Below are 19,672 nucleotides of genomic sequence, written 5' to 3'. Positions count from 1 at the left end.
TATATATTTTACAATGATACTTCCCTGGCAGCTGCTGGCATCTCCCAGACTCCACCTTCTTTCTCCCTCTATTCAGTTTGGCTTTCCTGCCTAGCTATATTCTGTCCTGTCACAGGCCAAAGCAGTTTCTTTATTAATCAATGGTGATAAAACATATTCATAGCATACAAAGAACATCCTACATCACCCCAATGACTTACTTCCTACAACTAGGACACTTCCAAATAGCCCATTCAGTTACTAACCTTTCAGTGGCTTAGCTAATAATCAAATTAGTGTCCTCCTGACCCAATGACTGTTTAACAGCACTACCAGTTTCAAACCAAGTGTTCCATTAATGAGCCCTCTGGGTGTGAGGTACTTTATATCCAAGTCACAACAGTGAAAAACTCAGTTGAATGGTGGTGGTATAATTAACCACCAATAAACTGTGTGAGGTAAGCACCCCCAAAACTACTGCCTTTTTGGGTCATGCTTTCATAGTTTGTTTAGAAATTCCTTCCCCAGTCCTCATCACCTTAGGAGTATCTTTTCCTTGTACAACCGTATTTTGTTTATGAGCTAACAAATAAAGCTTACCTGAAGATCAGAGTGCAAAACAGCCACACTTGTCAGCCATACAGACCAGACAGTGGTTGAATACACCTTTAATTCTAGCAGCCACACTAGTTAGCCATAAAGGCTGGGTGGTGGTGGTGCACGCCTTTAATACCAGCACTAGAGAGGAATATAAGGCCGGGTGAGACAGAAACTCTCTTTTTCAGTCTGAAAATTTCATAGAGGTTAAGGGCTCTCTAGTGGTTGACCGCTTTGCTTCTTGGATCTTTTTCAGTTTGACCCCAATATCTGTCTCTGGGTTTTTAATTGGTCATGCTACATCTATGTATGAATGGACAGTTTTTCCTTTCAGGTCTTAACCACTTAGCTGTCTTCTCCTTGGATTCCCATTTTTTGTTATATCTCCCAGATATGCACAGAAAAAAAAACAAAAACAAAAATGAAAAGCCAAACCTGTCTGCCCTCTAGAAAGCATAATCCATCAGAACATTCTAACTCTTGTACCCTCTATTTGACCCCACCATTGTGAGTTCCTCTGACTAGAATTCTGCTCCTGGATTCTTCAGATAAAAGTCAAGTACACAATTTTATTTTTCTAAACACTGGATGAGTCATGTAAAGTTCTTCCAGGAACACTCTATGCTTTTCTAGTAATACAGGTAGGACTAAAATCAATTTAGCAAAGAAACCTTTCTAAATTACAGCCTGGTATTAAGATTCCAGTTTCCTCCTTTGAAAGGTTTAACTGAGTTTTTATTTTATTATTTTTTTTTGAGCAGAGAATCATAGGTGCTTGCTACTCTCCTCAAAAATCCTCTTTATTCTTCCAGTTAATCTCTAGAATTCTCTCTCTCTCTCTCTCTCTCTCTCTCTCTCTCTCTCTCTCTCTCTCTCTCTCTCTCTCTCTCTGATAGTCTGCCTAGCATCTTTCTTTAGAATAGAGTGTTATTCTTTAAATGAATGTCCTCAATCTTGAGCCCTTAGTCAAAACTTGTAGAAAGACAGAAAAAAGTACCACCATTGAACATCATTTTATTTATATGTGTAGCAACAGATCCATATGTGTAGACACAAATATATATTACTTATGCATGTCTATGTATATGTCAATATATGGTATGTTTACTTATTACTAAATGGTAAGACAGTTAAGAATATGGAGTGTGAAGCCATAGCTCACTTCATACCCTGGGTTAACTATCAGTTCCCTTTATCTATAAAGATAATAATAATAGCTGCATCCTGGGATTTTTGAGTATGAGGTATAATACATGTGTATCTTCAATTAATACCTTAGAACAGTGTTTAGAATAGTAGTATGTATTATGTGTGCTTACTATTATTGTTGCTTCTTCTTCTTAAACTATCAATGTATAATCTATGTGGGAAAGATCTTTATTGCTGTTTATTGCTAAGTTTCCAGCTCCCTGCCTGGCAGTGGTGACACGCACCTTTAATCCCAGCACTCAGGAGGCAGAGGCAGGCAGATCTCGTGAGTTCAAGGCCAGCCTGGTCTACAAGAGCTAGTTCCAGGACAGGTTCCAAAGCTATAGAGAAACCCTGTCTCGAAAAAAACAAACAAAAAGTTTCCAGCTCCCCAAATTTACATATAACACACATCAGTAAATGTGTCTGCAGACTGCTTATGAATAAACTAACATTACATTTATGCTTTTAATATTAAGGTAGGAGCAGAAAGAGCAGGTTCTGAGAATATTAAGAAGCACAAGCAGAAGAGATGGATGAACCTGGAGACCATTGCATTGTTTTAAAAGCCATAGAAGAGGAGGTCTTAGTGAGGAATAATTGGGGAACAATGTCAAACATTGCTTGAGAGTCAAAGGAAAATTAAAGTAAAAAGAAATCATTACATTTGATAACAGAGAACTTCTGTGTTTTCCTTTCATATCTGGGTACATGCTGCTCTTCTTTTCTTGAAAGATGCTTTTATTAAAATGAATGACCATTCAGAACAAATCTTTGAAAACACATCTTAAAAGATTTCACCCCAAATTACCAACTGCCAGAGAACAAATAAACCCAGCACTTACCTAGTCCTGGCCAGAACCACAAAGTCCTCATCCTAAATACAATTCAGTACAGGTTTCTCTGACCTGGATACTCCTCTTGAAACAAACAACAAAACCTGCTGTTTATGTTCATGATGCTCCCTCCTAAGAGTGTCTGTCTCCTTTTAAAACTGTAATTACACCATACAAAAACTCATATAACTCAATAGAAAAAAGACAATCAAGTTAAAAGTGAAAATGGTGTGAACACTTTGCTCTTGGGAAAGTAAAATGGGAAAGCCACTTTGGAAAGCAGTCAGGATTTCTCAAAAGACTGAACTGAGTTTCAATAAGAACCAGCAATTCTATTCCTAGGTGTATGTATGTATGTATGTATGTATGTATGTATGTATATATATGTATGTATGTATGTATATGTGTTCTTTGAAAACAAATATTCATTAAAACTTCATATATGATTTTTATGTGAGCATTATTCATAATGGTCAAAATTGGAAACAATTTGTATGTTGCCACTTCTGAATATATAAACAAAGTGTGTTTATCTGTGAAAAGAGGATTATTGAGCTAGAAAAAGAGATGAAGACCAGTTAAATTAGTGTGTCACCAAAAGTCCCAAACCTTTAAATCTCTGAAGTTCTAACTCCTACCCTTATGCTGTGAGTTAAATTTTGTTCCTTAAAATTCATGTTGAAGTTCTAGCCCTCAGCACCTTAGAATGTGTTCTAAATTGGATCATTGCAGATGTAATTAGGTAATGTAAATTAATTAAGATGGACCCTAATCTATTATGATTGATGCCTTTATTAGTGCAGCTCTCATCCCTCATAAAGAAGCTTCTTTTTGCAGCAGATGGAGATTGTTAGAGAGATACACAACAGGTCAAAATGCAGAGAATATGGGATAATGGAGTGCCTAACTCTAAATGATGTGTCTGCAATGCAACCCATCACCCAAGGCTTAGGAAAAGTCACAGAAGAGAAGACAGAAAGACTGGAAGAGCCAGAGACGCAGGGCATCTGCTTTTAGATATTGTTTCCTATACGTGACAGGAACAATGTACACACGAACTCGCAACAATATGGTTGCCTGAATGCGGTGAGCATAATGATAAAAGCAGTTGACATGCTGACTTAGGGAAAATTCCACATTATTCCACTCCTACAAAGTCACACTTCATTGGAGAAAATTAATATTCATTTTCCCAGTATGTTTCAATTATAGATAGCTTCTTGGTTAGAGGTGGTTTTTGTGTCCACTTTCCCTGCTCCATGGCATTTTGTCTGGTTTGAACCTGTGCGGGTCTTAGGTGTGCTGCCACAGTCTCTGTAAATTCATATGTGTGTCAGTCTTATTGCCAACCTACCATTTTTTAAAAAATCCTCATCCATCATAAATTTTTCTGGCACTTTATGCTGTAGCAATACTACTTTCTTTGTTGTTCCATTGTAGAATACCTAGTGTTTATAGCCCCTTTACATTGCTGTATGCTATTTTATCCTGTAATATCTTTCAACCTTCTTGATCTAAAACCTACTTGACCTTTAAAATTCAAAGAACCTAACTTTTTCCAGGCACTGTATTAGTTGCTTTTCTATTGCTGTGATGAAACACGATGACTCAGGCAACTTATAAAGGAAAACATTCAGTTGAGTTTATGGTTCCAGTGGCTTAGAATCCATGAAGACATAATGAAGGCACAGCAGCAGGAACAGGTGAGTTCATATCTTGATCCACAGCTCGGTGACAGAGAGGCACACTGAGAATGGTGTGTGTTTTGAAACCTTAAAGCCTACCCCTCAGTGACACATCTCCTTCAACACAGCCACATCTACTAATCCTTCCCAAACAATTGTATCTCCTGAGGACCAGGTATTCAAACCTGAGTCTATGGGGCCATTTTCATTCAAACCACTACAGATTCTTCACTAACCATTGCCAACCACGCGGAGGTAAATGGCCTTTTTAAGTATTCCTATGTTCATCTTCCCAGATTTACATTTTCTATATTGTATTTATATTTGTAACTTACCTCTCTTTCCATATCCTACTTAATAAACTGTGAGCTCCCAGAGGAAAGAGTTGCTCGAATCCCATTGCCTACCAGAGTTTCACAGTAGATTCTTAACATGTATTTCTGAATGAATGAGCTTTTTTTAAATATTTATTCTTTTAATAAATATTTTTTAATATTTATTCTTTCTTCTGCCTTTCCACAGCACCTACTGAAATGCTTTACAAGTAGATGGTATATCATGACTTTCTCGGCTGGGATCATTTGGCCATATCTGGAGACAATTTTGGGAAATGCTACTAGCATTTGTGGATAGATATCAAAGGCATTGCTCAACATGCTGCAGAAGAGCCTTCTCCACCTCCCAACAGGGTACTCTTCTGTCCCAAATGGCTGTGCTGTTAACACTGAGAACCCCTGATCTTGACTGAGTGAGGGACTAAATCTACATTTCCTACCTTATACTCATGGAGTCACTGTAGACCACCAGTGCATTAGATGTACTTTGTCAAGAAACCTGGTTTTTGTGCAGTTTTACAAAGGGAGAATATTGGCAACCAGGATTAAAACTTGGACAATTAAATGGCTTTCGAGCAGTAGGAGAATAGATATACAAATTGTAAAAGCTTCATGTTTGGGAATGTGATATAGAAACAAACATGAATGAACTGCATCTGTCAGAAGGGATACAATCACAGACGCATAAGGTTTTTAGTTTTTTTGTTTTTTTTTGTTTTTTTTTTTTTTTAGTTTTTTTGAGACAGGGTTTCTCTGTAGCTTTTGTGTCTGTCCTGGCACTCACTCTGTAGACCAGGATGGTCTTTAATCCCAGCACTTGGGAGGCAGAGGAAGGCAGATCTCTGAGTTCAAGGCCAGCCTGTTCTACATAGTGCATTCCAGGGCAGCCAGGACTGTTAAACAGAGAAACCCTGTCTCGGGAGGAGTGGGGGAGTTATAACTTAAAAGGGTTGTTGAGAAATAAAGGAGTTGGGATAAATGTCTTCTTTAGGTCAATTCTGGTTGAAGATATTTTCATTTCTACCAAGGTAGATATTAAAAAAGGTGTTTCCACAAGCCAAGGGTGTGTGTGTGTGTGTGTGTGTGTGTGTGTGTGTGTGTGTAAAATACAAAGTCCACAAAAATCTCCCATTCCAACCTGGAACTTATTGCCAAAGCTTCACAGAACAAGATTTGATGTATGAAGGGGTTTCTTCACACTTTAGAGGAGAGTATTAAAAATCTAAACAACTACAAAAAATTGGTTTTCCATGTTTAAGAACCTGAGTGCTGGATTTTTATTGTTGTGTACAAAAATTGAAATATTTTTCTCTATTAAATTCTTTTCAAAAGAGTTTTGGTACTGAGGCTAGAGAGATGTCTCAGTAGTGAAGGGCACAGGTTGCTCCTCTGGAGGACCTGGGTTCAATTCCCAGAACCTACATGCTAGCTCACACCCATCTGTAACTCCAGTTCCAGTGCATCTGATGCTTTCTTCTGGCCTTCACAGAAGCTGCATGCTTGTGGTGTGCATACATACATGCAGGTTAAACATCTTCACACATAAAAGTTAAAACTTTAAAAAATAAGATGTCAGATTTTTGGTGTTATCAAAACCATGTATACTCAGAAGAAAGCTAAAAAATAAAGAAAAATGAGAAGAAAACAAAGAGTTCATCGGTTCTGTTACTTACAAATATTCATCATTATTAGTTTGTGTATTTACAAACGTAATCTACTCCCATTGTTAGAATCATATTCTCTACTAAATGTTGTATCCTACTTTCAAATAAAGTTATATATTATAAATATATTATTCAAATAATAACATATATACTCTATTATACATAGTATAAGCATTTCTTTGTCATTATAAACTGTACATACCAGTTTAATTGACTATAAAATATTCCATTTGTAGGACTATATAATTCTTTACTTGACCACAGAACTATGTTTATCAGTTTTTTTAATTCTAGGTTATACTGGAATTAACATATTTGAGCAAAAACCATCCATCTCTATTTCCTTAGGATTCATTAATTCACCCATCATACAATTATTACTCAGGGCTTACCTCAAGTGGCATGTTGTCTTTTATTAAGAAACCCTGGAAGAAAGAACAAATATAAGAGACAAGCTTTATGGGTTCAGCGTTGGTTGTGTTGAATTTGAGGTGCTTGCAGGATATCTGATTGGAGATGCTAAGGAAACAGAGCTCAATGTAGCCATCTGGGAAGAATTATAGAATTACATTCGTGGTCATATAGATGAAAGATACCATTTAGAGAGGGAGAGAGCATATTTATCTTCACTCTGAGATTGTCTGCCTTTCAGAGGTCAGACAGCAGAGCATGAACCCTACAAAGAGATAGAGAGGAAAGCAAAACACAAGGAGGAAACGCAAAATGGTGTGATGTCACAGGTACCACAGAAACCGCGGCAGGGAGAAGGAAATGGCCAATGGGGCTAAGTGTGGGGAAGAGGTTAGGCAAGATAAGAAGCAGCAATGCTTTATTTGTTTATTTATCTAGGAATTTATTGACACAAAGATCATTGGTTGGGTATCTTGTTTAGCTCAGTTCCAGTGGAGGAAGGAAGCTAGATTGCTAAGAGTTGAGAGTGAATGAGAAAGGAGAGAGTGAGAAATTGTAGACCCATCTCACCTGGAAAGTATATTTTTAATAAGTTGACCCTGAAAGGAGGCATGGAGAGCTCTTGCATATGGGGTGAGACACAGATTTTCTTTTAAGATGGTAGAAATCTGAGCATGTTTAATTGGTGGCAATACATGTGAGAGATCTGCCCAGCTTTCATGACTGATGTGAAGCAAAGAGGGCCAGAGTGGAAGGAAGGGATGGGGGTAGATACAAACATTTTCCTGTGTATTGGTAGACATTGCCCAGTGCTCTCAAATACAGTCTTCAAGCAGCACATATGCCTGCTAGGAGTTACAAAAGAGTTTATTTGGTTATTATTCAGCCCTCATTAAATGCTATTCACAATCTCCTCCCCCCAAACTGTTTGCAAAAGAATCTCATTATTGATCTAATTTGTTCTCTAGTTTCTAATGAGTTGAATATTTTAACCAGTTGTGTCTTTGAGTGTGACTGTGTGTATTTAATCTGTATCCTTTGCCTAAAGAATACTTTCATTTGCCTCAAATAACAACAACAACAACAAAACAACAAAGTTAATCTGAATGGCGCACATATTAATATTCCCAAAATAAAATTCAGACTCCTTTTTCACTTTTTATCTCCCAACTATTATCCTCTCCCGTTCCCCTCCCACACTCCCTCTGACCTCCTTTCTTTACCTATCTAGTCACCTTTTTATTCTTTATAAAATGTATTCAAGTTATTTAGTTTTGAAGACCCAATCTGTTTCATGAGGACTGCTTGCAGGGTCCTGGGGGATTATTTACAGGAACATCGGGTCCTTGAAGAAGCTATCTTTCCCTCCCCCAGAGAGACTCTTGTTTTTTAGGAGTACTTCACAGTTGAACAACTTTTGGTTCTTTGAACAAAAAGGTAAGTGAATCCCCACCCACCCCCACCCCTCCACCACCATCATCTAATAGTGTGAGCAAGGACACGCGTCTGTGGTGGAGAAGGTACATCCAGTAGGTCCACAAAATCTGCTAACTCGGGAGGAAATTCCTCCAGTGCCTAAGGCTTTGGTTCCCAGAACTCTCTTGCTAATTGGCCCTCTGCTAAAATAGCCCTGCGCTCGGTGCGGCCCCTTTAAGAGTCCAGCTCCTCCCCGCTCCAGGGAAAGTTGCTGCTTTTTCCGCCTCCTGGGAGGGTAAGTAGGGCCGGCCGCCGGGGTTGCGGTCTTGGTCTCCACGGAGCTAGAGACCCTCCCTACCATTCAGCGCCCAGACCTTCGGTCACCTAGTAGCACCTGTTGCAGGTGAGAGGTAGGTGGCAGCTAGTGTCTGAGCTCCCCTTGCCCTCTGTCTGAGACTTCGCGGACCCCCAGCCCCTTCTATAGTCGTCTCCGCCCCCCGCGGGGGGCGTGTGTCCTGTTGTACCTTCTGTGTCACTGTCCTCTGTCCCCAACTGCCACACGGACAGGTCTGTCGTGTCCGCGTCTCGGGACCGCACCCCCACGCCGAGCCTCCCGTCTGCTCCGGCGGTCCCTCCCTGCCACTTTTTCCTTCTCTGGGGCTGCTTCTGCCTGGTTCCCTCGGACCGTGTTTCTGGGTGCTGCCTTTGCACAGGTATCGCTGACCCTGCGCGCCCAGGCTTTTTCCCGCCAGCCTTGGCCCCTCTGGTGAGCTGGCCTGGTGCGGGCTGGGACGGGCTTTTAGCGGAGCTGTGTCCTCGGACTTGGCCACTAGTCACCTTTTGGTGACTGTTTCTCACAGGGTCTGGCCCCACGCTGTTCTTGAGACCTCCGGGCTTCTATGTTCCTAGCTTTGTCTTGTCTGTCTACCACAGGTACAGGCTAAGGGCCAGTTGACTGGGAGTTCTGCCTCAGTGGTCTCCCTTTGGGCTCGGAGCTGGAGCCCCAGCTGTGTACTTTAGAGCTGAACTCCTTTCTCATACCCGCTTGAAGCAGGCTGAGGCTTTGCTTCTGGGAGAAGGACACTAGTGTTCCTCCTGCCTGTAGCATCGGAGAAGGTGGGATTGGAGGAGAACTTGATGGCAAAATAATTCGCTTCAAATTCCAGTAGCTTGAAAAAGTGATGGGTTTTGCTTTGACCAACCCTTCCTTCCCCTACTGTGCTGCAGCTTCAGGGCCAGAGGACCTAGCATTCTAGAATACTGCTTCTAGTAGGACCGACGCAAAGCCTTGTAAATCTGTGGGAAAAATTAGTCCCATCAGATTCCCGGGTGCTCCCCTCCCCCCTTTCTGCTTTTTGTTGCTTTGAGACAGGTTCTAGTGCTTTTTGTTGCTTTAAGACAGGTTCTAGTTTAGCTCATGTTGGTCTGGAATTCTTAATGTAGACCAGGCTGGACTCACACTGATTGGCAATCCTCCTGCCTCTACCTCCCAAAGTGCTGCCATTACAGGCATTACATCTGCCCTCCGCTTCTAATTGTTTTCACTGGTTACTTTTCTGCTCTTTCAGCGTCATCAGCGTCATATCCCCGCTGTTCATAAATGTGTTGATATTAAGGAGTTAATGAACTAAAGGGTAAATGTACCCTGAAGTAGTGAAAACAATGTTTAATGGAGAGAGCTGTGGCAATTTTTTCTTGGTGTGTGTGTGTGGGGGGGGTGTAAGCACCTGCCGGAAATCCTAGTACAACCCCCCCTCACAAAACTGTTTGTGAGACTCCACTTAGGTAGCAGATGAACACTGGTAACGTGATTTCAGATGCTGCACCCTAGGTCAGAGTGGTGAACTTGGGCTTGGAGGTCTGTTCTGGGATTGTTGGTCTGTGTGTTTATGAAGCATTCTGGGTGGTGTTCTCTGAGCAGTTTGCCGTCAAGACTGGACCCACTATGATGCTGCCACAATGAGTGCAAGTCAGGCATGGTGGGAAGTTCTCTATTATCTCGGACAAGCCACATACTAATTCTGTGCAGTTGGTGCTACAGTTAAACCATGAGCCGGTGAAAAGGAGACCGAGGTGCTAAGGGCAGTGCCCTCAGTACATTCTGACAGTGGGACAGAGCTTGTGCGAAGCTCTAAGTTTGGGTCCTTTGCTCCATCTTAGGTGTACTGTGGAGGAGTTGAATCACCTCATTCATATCCTCACCGAGTTCATTTCAAGCCCAGGGCCAGTTGCATGTTGCCCTGAACGTGCCTGGACGAATGCGACCTCCAAGGCTCTCAGGCTCCATGGTAATTTAACTGTCCTGAAGTTAGGAGAGCATAATCCTGGATTTTAGAGGTGTGTGCATGGATTCTAGGGGTGGGCACCTGATTCAACTTCTTCCTTTGCTGATGGCCAGGGGAGAGACAAAGGTGCAGCAACTGACAAGTCTTTGACAAAAAGATGTGTGTGTGGCAAAGCCACATCAGGCGGAGTGGTGCTGTGCCCTTTCTGTTGGTAGTTTAGGCGAAGATAGTTGGGAGAATGGCTTCCTCAGTTCCAACTCTGGAACTCTAAACTATTGTTTCCTCTCGGAAACTTGCCATTCACATCCCCCTTCTCATTAATTCTTATTCACCCCTCAGGATATAGCCTAAAGTCATTGCCTTTGAGACAAACTCATTGAATACACACGTCCTCCCTGACCCAAGCGGAATGACTAGTTATATTATGTTTAAAGACTTTGTTTGCACTCCAGCAAAGGTTCGAATACCACTCTGCTTTGCCATCTGGAAGCTTGTAATCTCTGTAGGGGCAGTAACTGGGTCCTGAAGCACAAATAATTTGTGCTAGGGATTGGGGATGCCATATCTCCAAGGGATTGAGATGTGCTGGTGGCGAGATTGAAATGAGAAGAGACCGTCCTGAGCTCCTTGGAAACCACAGTAGGGGTTTGTACAGAAGAGTTGTATCTCTGCTGGGAGGAAGGCACTGACCAACCCACTTAAAAGGCAACTCTTTGCCTAAACATTCTTTCCTGCATTTGTCTTGCTTATTCTTTTACCTCCACCCCATAACGCAAGGCCATGTGGGTCGGAATTGCTGTCTTTTGTATTCAGCGATGGCCAAAGGAACCAGAGTTCTCAGCACATCATAGGAGTCATACTGATTGATGTTTGTTGACTGACTGACTGAATGATAGTGCCGTTCTAGGAATTGGAACTCTGCTGTGCTTTCCTGAGCCTATAACCAAACCTTCTTGGTTTGTGACCTCATACATAAAAGGGTGCCAAGGCCCAGTTCTCATACAGCTTTCCTTCTGCTGTTGGTTTCCCTTTGAGATTCTATCCTTGATAACAACTTTGACCTATTGTAAATATTTCCTCTCTTTTAAATTTCTAATTTGTTGGAGACAAGATTCTTAGAATGTATCATAGGCTGGCCTAGAACTCATCACTGTGTATCCTAGCTGGCCTCAAACTCATGGTGATTCTGCCTCTGCCTCCTGAGGGCCAGGATTGACAATGTGAACCAACATGCCCGACTTGAGCCGCCTCTTTATGTTTAAGTCCAGACCTGTGGGTGGAAATGTAAGGATACTTCTCTCCTTGGTTCATTTTCCTACCAGTGGCTGAACTGGGAAGGGGGTGTGAATTATCAGATGTCCTGAGGCCTTTCAGGCATTTGACAAAGTCAGTTAGAGGGTACAGACTGTGCAACAGGGAAGTGAGGAGCTCCAAAGAATAAAAGATGCCACAAATTAGGTTTCTAGTCTCATCGCCCTTGACCTTTAAAAGTGTGAGGTGGTTATTGGGTTCTGGACTGGCAGGAGAACTTCCGGTGTAGTGCACCTGCCTCTTTGTATACTGGTTCCATATAAGATGAGGCGACAGTTGTGTGGCAAAACAAACTTGCTGTTTTGTTTAAATGCAGTTTGGAGTATCCAGAAAAACTTTCAGAATGCATTTGATAACGTCAGACTGGGAAGGATCATCTCACCTTTTTTTGCATGTGTTAACTTCTTTGAAATTTAAGTTTGCACAAATAACTGCTTAGGCTCTTTAAAACTTCTCTCTCCAAACATTGAACACTGGAGTGTCTCAGTCTGCAGACTTTTCTCTACCCCACACCTTCTCAGAACTTCATCCAGCACCATTGCTGTAATATCCCTCTGGACGCTCATCATTCATGTTGCTGTTCTGGGCCTTTCTTCTATGCTGACACCTCATGTTCTTAGTGACCTATTTGACATTTCTATATGTCATCTGATAGATGTCTCAAGGGTAGCGTGGCCAAATGAGGATTATTGATTGCCCTATCATCTTTAATCTTTCCCTTCAGCTTTCCATTACTAAGAAAAAGGGCACCATTATCCATTTAGTTGGTTGAAACAAGAATGTCGGCTCACCCTTGATTTCTATCTTCATCTTAGTCTACCACATGCAGTGTTTGAACTCTTGCTGATCTCAGTTTCAAACTGTATCATGTATTCTTCCATATGCCTCCATCTCTTCTGCCTGCCACCTTCATCCAAGCCACCATGTAGTTTCACTGAGCCTTCTTCCCCCACCCAAGACAGGGTTTTTTTGGTGTGTGTGTAGCTCTGGCTATCCTAGAACTAGCTCTGTAGACCAGGGTGGCCTTGAACTCACAGAGATTCTCCTGCCTCTGCTTCCCAAGTGCTGGGATTGAGGGTGCTCACCACCACTGTCCAACTTCACTGAATATTCTTATACAATGGTCAAGTATCTGCAAATGTTTGTGTGGAATCACTTTGTATGAGCGTGTGATGGATCTGTGTGTGAACACATGTGTTTGTGGTTGTGTACACAGAGGCCAGAGGAGGGCTTTAGGTGTCCTCTCTATTACTGTTGTCATATTCCCTTGAAACAGAGTTCCTCACTGAATTTGGGACTCACCATGTTTTGGCTGGGCTGGCAGTCAGGGAACCCCTGTCTTCCTGGTTCCACCCTCCCTGTCCATTCCAGGCTTTTTGCCTGGGTTCTGGGAATCACACTCTGGTCACCATTAGAACTCTTACTCACTGAATCATCTTCCCAGTCCCTAAAAAATCATTCTAGTAAGTGACCTTCTGGGTGAGGGAGATACTGATCAATGGATAAATAATTCACTTCACCTGGAGAGACAAGTTTTAGTTGTTTATTGCACTGCCTGCTGACCACTGCTAATGAATTGTATATTCTTAAAAAAGAATAGATTGAATCTTTCTATAATGTATATCTAGAACAAAAATTGATTCTAACTCTTAAATACATAAAATTATTATCAATGGAAGACAAATTTTACACACACACACACACACACACACACACACACACACACACATTTTAAAAATTGAAAAGGCAAGACCCAGTTGTCATCTCAGAGGGTTTATATATTTCCTAGCAAGAGTATTTACTTATGCTTTTATTAAGGAGGAATGATTTTTTCAAAATATCTCTTTCATTTTTTTCTATGGTAGAGATCAAAGCCATAGTCTTATGCATAGTAGACAAGTACTCTAGCAGTCAGCTACATCCCCAGTCTGGGACAATGTAGAATTTGCCCTGAAGAAGCTTGACTATGATGGGAAAGAGACAAGGCTCAGGGGAGATCAGGATATTAATGAGTAGAACACATGGAGTTAGATGATACAGGGTCCCTGAGGAAGCTGGGGGTGCTGATTGAGCAGAATGAAGTGGAGAAAATACTGGACTTAGAGAACGGGAAATAGCTTTTTTCATTGAGACAAAAGAGGGCAAAACTAGTGATGCCCTGGAGGACTGGGATTCTGAGGGTGGTCCTCCTGACAGGAGTGGTGAAAGTTCTAGTGGATCTGAGAAGGATGAAAACAAGGGGGTGCCATCAATATTATGTATATGTGTTTGCATCACATTTACCACAAATGTTACAACTTTTGTAAAAAGCTATGAGAATATGTATAAAGCTATGAGGAGTTGTTTTGTAGTTTCTCTCTACCTCACGTCCCAGAGGCTGTTTTCCTTACTTTCTAGCATCACTCAGCAGCCACAGGTCTGGAATCATTGTGGACAATCTACTTTGAGAGATTTGTCTAGATGACTGTGTCAGAAAATGACAAGATCAGAGATTAGACACTGCCAGCAAGTGAAGAGTGGAAATGAGAGAAGACAATCTCATGTCTATGACCATTTCAAACTACCTTGAACTCGAGGTTCTTTAACGAGATGGAAAACTATGGTATCTGCACTATTTTGTGTGTCTGTGTCTTTAAATTATTTCCAATGACATATCAGAAAGCTTGGTTTCATCTGTGGTGGACCCACAGTGTGGTAGCGATGAGAACGTTGCTGTGTGCTAGAAGCCCTGAGTTGGGTCTGGCCATCCATACACTTGAGATGGAGTGGAGAAAGACACTAGTTCCCCCCCCCCCCCGGGGAGCATTTTGGTAGGAAAGCCATGGGTTAAACAATGCATTATAAAATTTATTGCGACTGGGAAAAGTTAGGAAAAGTTTAACTTTTGACAAATCAGCTTGATTTAACAGATATCACCAGTTCCTCAAGAAAGCATGATAGTACCTTTTATATCTTTTTTGTAAACAGTTGAACATTGGGGCTGGAGAGGTGGCTCAGTGGTTAGGAGAGCTTGCTGCTCTCCCAGAGAACCTGAGTCTGGTTCCCAGCACCCTCATCAGGCAGAGTACACATGAACCATATATCCACAAATAAAAAAAAAATCATTAAAAAGAAAATCAACAGTGTCTTTCTGCAATTTTGTTCAATTGACAACCAAACATTTTAAAAAAAACATTTGTTGCCAGTGTGAGTAGACCTTTTTCTTTTGGATCTATCTGTCCATTTGATTTCCTCCCTTAATGATTATCTGTCTGTATTCTCTCTATTGGCTGTTTTCCTCTCTTGTCTGATACCACTAACTACTCTTCTTTCTCAAGGTTTGGAGAGCGCACAGCATCTTCTCTCAATACTCATAGCCATTCAATCACATTTCCGCTGTTTTCTTATATAGCTCAGTGTGCTCAGGGATATGAGGATATTTTTAATACTTGACCCAGTAAGAGTTAAAATATAATTTTATTGCTTTTGCTTATCTTAATTCCTAGAGGGATTTTTTTTTGCTTGTCTTTTTCTCCAGACATTGTTTGTGTGACTATATAAGATATTCCCATCTATTTACCCATCCTTTCCATCTTTCTATATTTATAGGTTAAAAAATACAAATGAACTCACAATATATACATTTTTATTTAGTGTACTACAGTAATATTTCAGTGTCAGTACATAGAACCGAGTTTTTAAACAGTGGGATAGTTTACCAGTAATTGTATTATGTATATGATGGATTTTTTTCTGCTGCTTTAGACATTGTTCATCCCCAAATCTCCCTTTATATCTCTCTCCCTTTGTTTGTCTGTCTCTGTCTCTCTCTCTCTCTCCATCTGTCTATCACATCTCGAATGTCAGCTCAATAGTTTTTCCAAATATAATAGCTGTTATATTAAACATGGTCAGTAGTGATAGTGACTAAAAGAATTCTAGGAAGAGAAGGACTAAGAATTCTCCATTGCATTCGGAGATTTCCTGGTTCTTTCTGTACTAGAAGCAATTTCAGGGTTCTATGAGGTGGAAAGGTAGACTGATGAGTTAATAAATAATTGGGGAGATGAGGAATTGGAGGCATTGAATCTGAATAATTCTTTAGAGAAATTTGGCTCTGATGAGCAGAGAAAGGGTAACGTCAGGAGAGGGGTTGAGCTATGCAGAATCCACGTTTCATTTAGTGTCTCTGGAGGCTGACGAGAAGGGTGGTATTGACACAGTAGAGTCCTTATGCCTCATGGGAAGGGATCTGGAATTAGGTGGAGGCTCATCATGAGTGGGCATAGATGAGCATAATTTTCTAGATTTAGCAACAGGAAGTTGTCTGTTGACATAATTCTCCATGATAGAGAAGAAGTAAGACCAGCCTATTGGAGCAGGAGTTGAGGTAGACAAGGTCTGGGTTGAGCAGGTATTGTAGGGACTAGGAGGGCAAGCCAGGTCCAGAGAAGCATATTTGTGGTGCCAAGCAGTGTTAAGGCGAGCTTGGTGATGAAAAATTCATGTGGATAATAATCTACCAGGGTGAGTCTTTTCTTCACTGGATCCCAGAAGCTCTTCTGAAGGCATAAAAGCACACAGGTGAGTTCAGATGGGTTAGGCTTTTGAAAAATCAGAGATCTGTAATGAAATTAGGAGTTAATGAGCATGCTGACAAAAGTGCATTTGGGATAATAGACTCCAAACTGTCTAGGAAAGGAAGTGAAGACAGGAAGGAGCAGAGCAGATGAAAGAGGGTTTGTGGAAGACTGTCCAGCGAGGGCTGGGAATAGGAACGGCTTGAGAGATCACTGAGTGAAAAAGATAGAAAGATAAGGTGTTAAATTCAGAGAGGAGTATTGAATCAATGATAGCAAAGGTGGAGGAGAAGTTCTGGGCAATAAGCTCTTGGGTGTGGTTGAATGATAAGTGGTATTTTTGTTGCCAGCTCATTCATTCAACAAATATTGATTGAGTACATATCGTAGGTCAAGCAGCACTCTAGACACTGAAGGTACAGAGACGAGCAAAATAAAGTTCCATTTCCTTCCTTCTCCACACTCTACAAGGCTTATTCTCCCATACAGCTAACAATCCAGTAAAGGAGCTCATATATACTGAAAAGTGTAACATTTCTAAAAGAAGAGGATAGCTTCATTGCTAAGCAGATTCCTCTATGTGTAATTCCACTTAGAGCTAATAATAATACCACAGCCAATATTTACATATGAGTGGCAAAGAAAGTACATCTAGATATTCGGAGTGCTTGACTTTTCTTAAATTCTACTTGCTTCTTTACAGGAATTAGTTTCTCTTCCCCCTTAGAACTTTCAAAGAAACTTTCATGTATCTCATCAGTTTTGCAAATAAAGAAATATACGAATCTCTTTTGGATGTTTTAGTGGTTATCACTCTTTTTTTCTTTGTTTTTTTTAAACTGTAAGAACATTGCTTTTGCAGTACACCAGATGTTGATAATGCATGCACTAATCTTGCACTAGGGATTTGAAGTAACGTGTCAAGTAATTATGGTTAAACAGTCTAGGAGGCAAGGAAGACTTGCAGTAAGTTAATATATTACATTTCTTTTATATTTTGTAATTTTCCCTGCCTTTTGTGTGCACACACTCACATACATATTTATTAACATTTTATTTGAAAGAAATTAACACTTTAAAATGATCTGCCACATATGCAGCTCAGGTCAAGTTCAGATACAGGTTATTTGGTTGTGTTTAAGGTTTCTATGGCCATAGCTAGATCACAGCATCCCTAAAATTAAAAAGAAGCCAAATGCATGAAATCACAGCTAGGTGTGAACATGGCTAGATTAGTCATGAGCCATCATGATTTCTCATTTAAGAGGATGGCGTGGGTGCTTTTTAGGTGACGTGGCCTGCAAGAAACAGATGCCAGTTAGAGTTCAGTTTAGAAATCTCCACCATCTGTGACCCTGGCAAAAGAACAGGGTCTTCCCTGTGGGTTTTCAGCCTTATCAAAGCTTATTGAGTCGGGAATGATAATGAAGTTACAAGGTGATAAGCTTTACTGAAAAGTTACAGCCTGACCACACTTAAAAATAAGTATAAATGAATTAATTTTATAGTATTCCTTTATTTGGGGATATAGGGCTGGGGTGAGTCAGATAAAACCAAATTCAGGGCTTTGTCAATGCTGTTCCACTGATTTTTGAGACAGGATTTCCATACATAGCCCAGACTAGCCTTAAACTCACAGTCTTGTTGCCTTGGGCTCTGCTTACTGGGATTCCAGGTATGCACCACCATGCTTGATATTTTTGATTTTTGAATACTCTTTGTCTTTAGGGAACTAGATTTTAGTACAGAAGGGAGTGAACTGGTTAGCCTCCCACTATAAATTATAAAGCTATAATTCAGCTTTATAGGCCCTTATGGAGTCTGCCTGGCTTCCATGAGAGGAAAATTTTCTAGTGCAGATTTTGAAAGTTGGAGAATTAAATTTTTTTCATAATAGCTATTTCTCCTGTTGCCAGGTGAGGCATTTGGACCCATGATCTCATTTTTTTTTTGTTGTTGTTGTTTTGGTTTTTCAAGATAGGGTTTCTCTGTGTAGTTTTGAGACCTGTCCTAGAACTTGCTCGGTAGACCAGGCTGGCCTCTAAATCCCAGAGATCTGCCTGCCTCTGCCTCCTGAGGGCTGGGATTCGAGGCTGCACCACCACCTTGCAGGTCTCGTTTTTGACCCACACATGTAACATTTCTGTGAATCGCACAGTGTGGAGAACTGTCTCTCGGATTTGTGGTGGGTTTAAGCCCCGAGAAGCAGGGTATTTTGAATGTGAAATCATGAGAATAAGGCCACAGCCTCATGCTAATGTATGGCGCTCTGGAAGAGTGGAGTGAGGTATATAGCTTCCTTTTAGGGCTTACTGTACAGACGTATACAGTATCTGAAGAGGAAATTTCCTCAAACCACTTGTGAACAGGATTTGATGATTTGGAAAGTTAACTATGTAGCTACCATATGGGGAAAGCTGTCCCCACATAGGATTATAAGAGCTAACTAAGGAAATTTCATTGTGGTTACTTTTGCTTCCCTCCGTGTGCTACCACTGTTCATTAGCAGAGATGTGGGGAGAGTGGAACTTCCCCCATCTGTAGAGCACAAGTCAGTGGGATGCGAAAATAAGCCAGACTGAGGGCCTCTTAAACACTGGTCCATTAGTAGGTAATGACTTTAAAAACCTACCTCAAGTTCCCAGGCACAAAATGTCCCTCTTTCTAAATCTCACTGTGCAGAACGCTATTTCTAGACTATAAAGAGACGGTACAATCTAATGGCAGAGACCTTGGACCCTGGAACCTGACTGCCTAGTCAGAAAACTAGACCGTCTCTTCCAGGGTATGTAACCTTGGGCAAGTTATTTGCTCAGTCTGTGTCTTACGTTCCTCCTTTGTAAAATGTACACAACATTTTAGAACCTGCCTCATGGCCTGATTCGAAGGACTAAATAACTCCATGTGTAGAAAATGTTCAGAGCAAATATAGAAGTGTTGGCCGCTGTCACCTTCAACACGGTCATCACCCTAGCTGGTGTGTATCTTAAAAGGAGCTGAAACTGCAAACCACCAAAGCACATACATACACACCCGTATTATAGAAACCATTTAGAAAAAAGATATTTGAGATCCTGGACCTTCGTGGGGAACTGTGAGCTGGTTGTAAATTTCTCACCATTAAGGAAAAACTGAAGTCAACTTTGCCACTGTAGACAGTTGACAGCGGGCCCAGAGAGGTTAAGGCCTGACGCATGTGTGAGAGGAGGCTGTGCTCCCAGGATGACCTGGTGGGAGGCTGGACTGCTGTGGACTCTGGGCTTTGAATCTTTTACTTTGTCTCCATTCCTGTTTTTCTTTTTTTGATCCTACTTTAAAAATGTATGATATTTTTCTATGTTTTATGTATCTTTATAAGTCACTTTAAATCCTGTCTGGAACAGTGTATAAATAAATATCTTTAAAA

General features: G+C 41.0%; 1 protein-coding gene and 1 long non-coding RNA gene across 4 annotated transcripts in view; one reads left to right on the top strand and one right to left on the bottom strand.

Annotated features, from left to right (window-relative positions):
- The window catches only part of LOC142841772 (uncharacterized), a 345,599-nt gene that overhangs the window by 100,864 nt on the left and 225,063 nt on the right, over positions 1–19,672 (bottom strand). The window lies entirely within an intron of this gene.
- Positions 8,376–19,672, top strand: part of Sytl4 (synaptotagmin like 4) — a 52,687-nt gene continuing 41,390 nt past the window's right edge. For 2 of the 3 annotated variants that reach the window (XM_075958046.1, XM_075958044.1), the window contains exon 1: positions 8,401–8,521. The gene's annotated coding sequence lies outside the window, so the exon portion shown is untranslated. Of the gene's footprint in view, positions 8,522–19,672 lie in introns of all 3 variants that reach the window. The other variant, XM_075958045.1, reaches the window with a different exon arrangement.

The sequence above is a fragment of the Microtus pennsylvanicus genome, chromosome X, assembly GCF_037038515.1.
Source record: "Microtus pennsylvanicus isolate mMicPen1 chromosome X, mMicPen1.hap1, whole genome shotgun sequence".
NCBI classification, from domain to species: domain Eukaryota; kingdom Metazoa; phylum Chordata; class Mammalia; order Rodentia; family Cricetidae; genus Microtus; species Microtus pennsylvanicus.
Note: the sequence above shows the minus strand (reverse complement) of the source record. Positions and strands in the feature narration are given on the sequence as shown.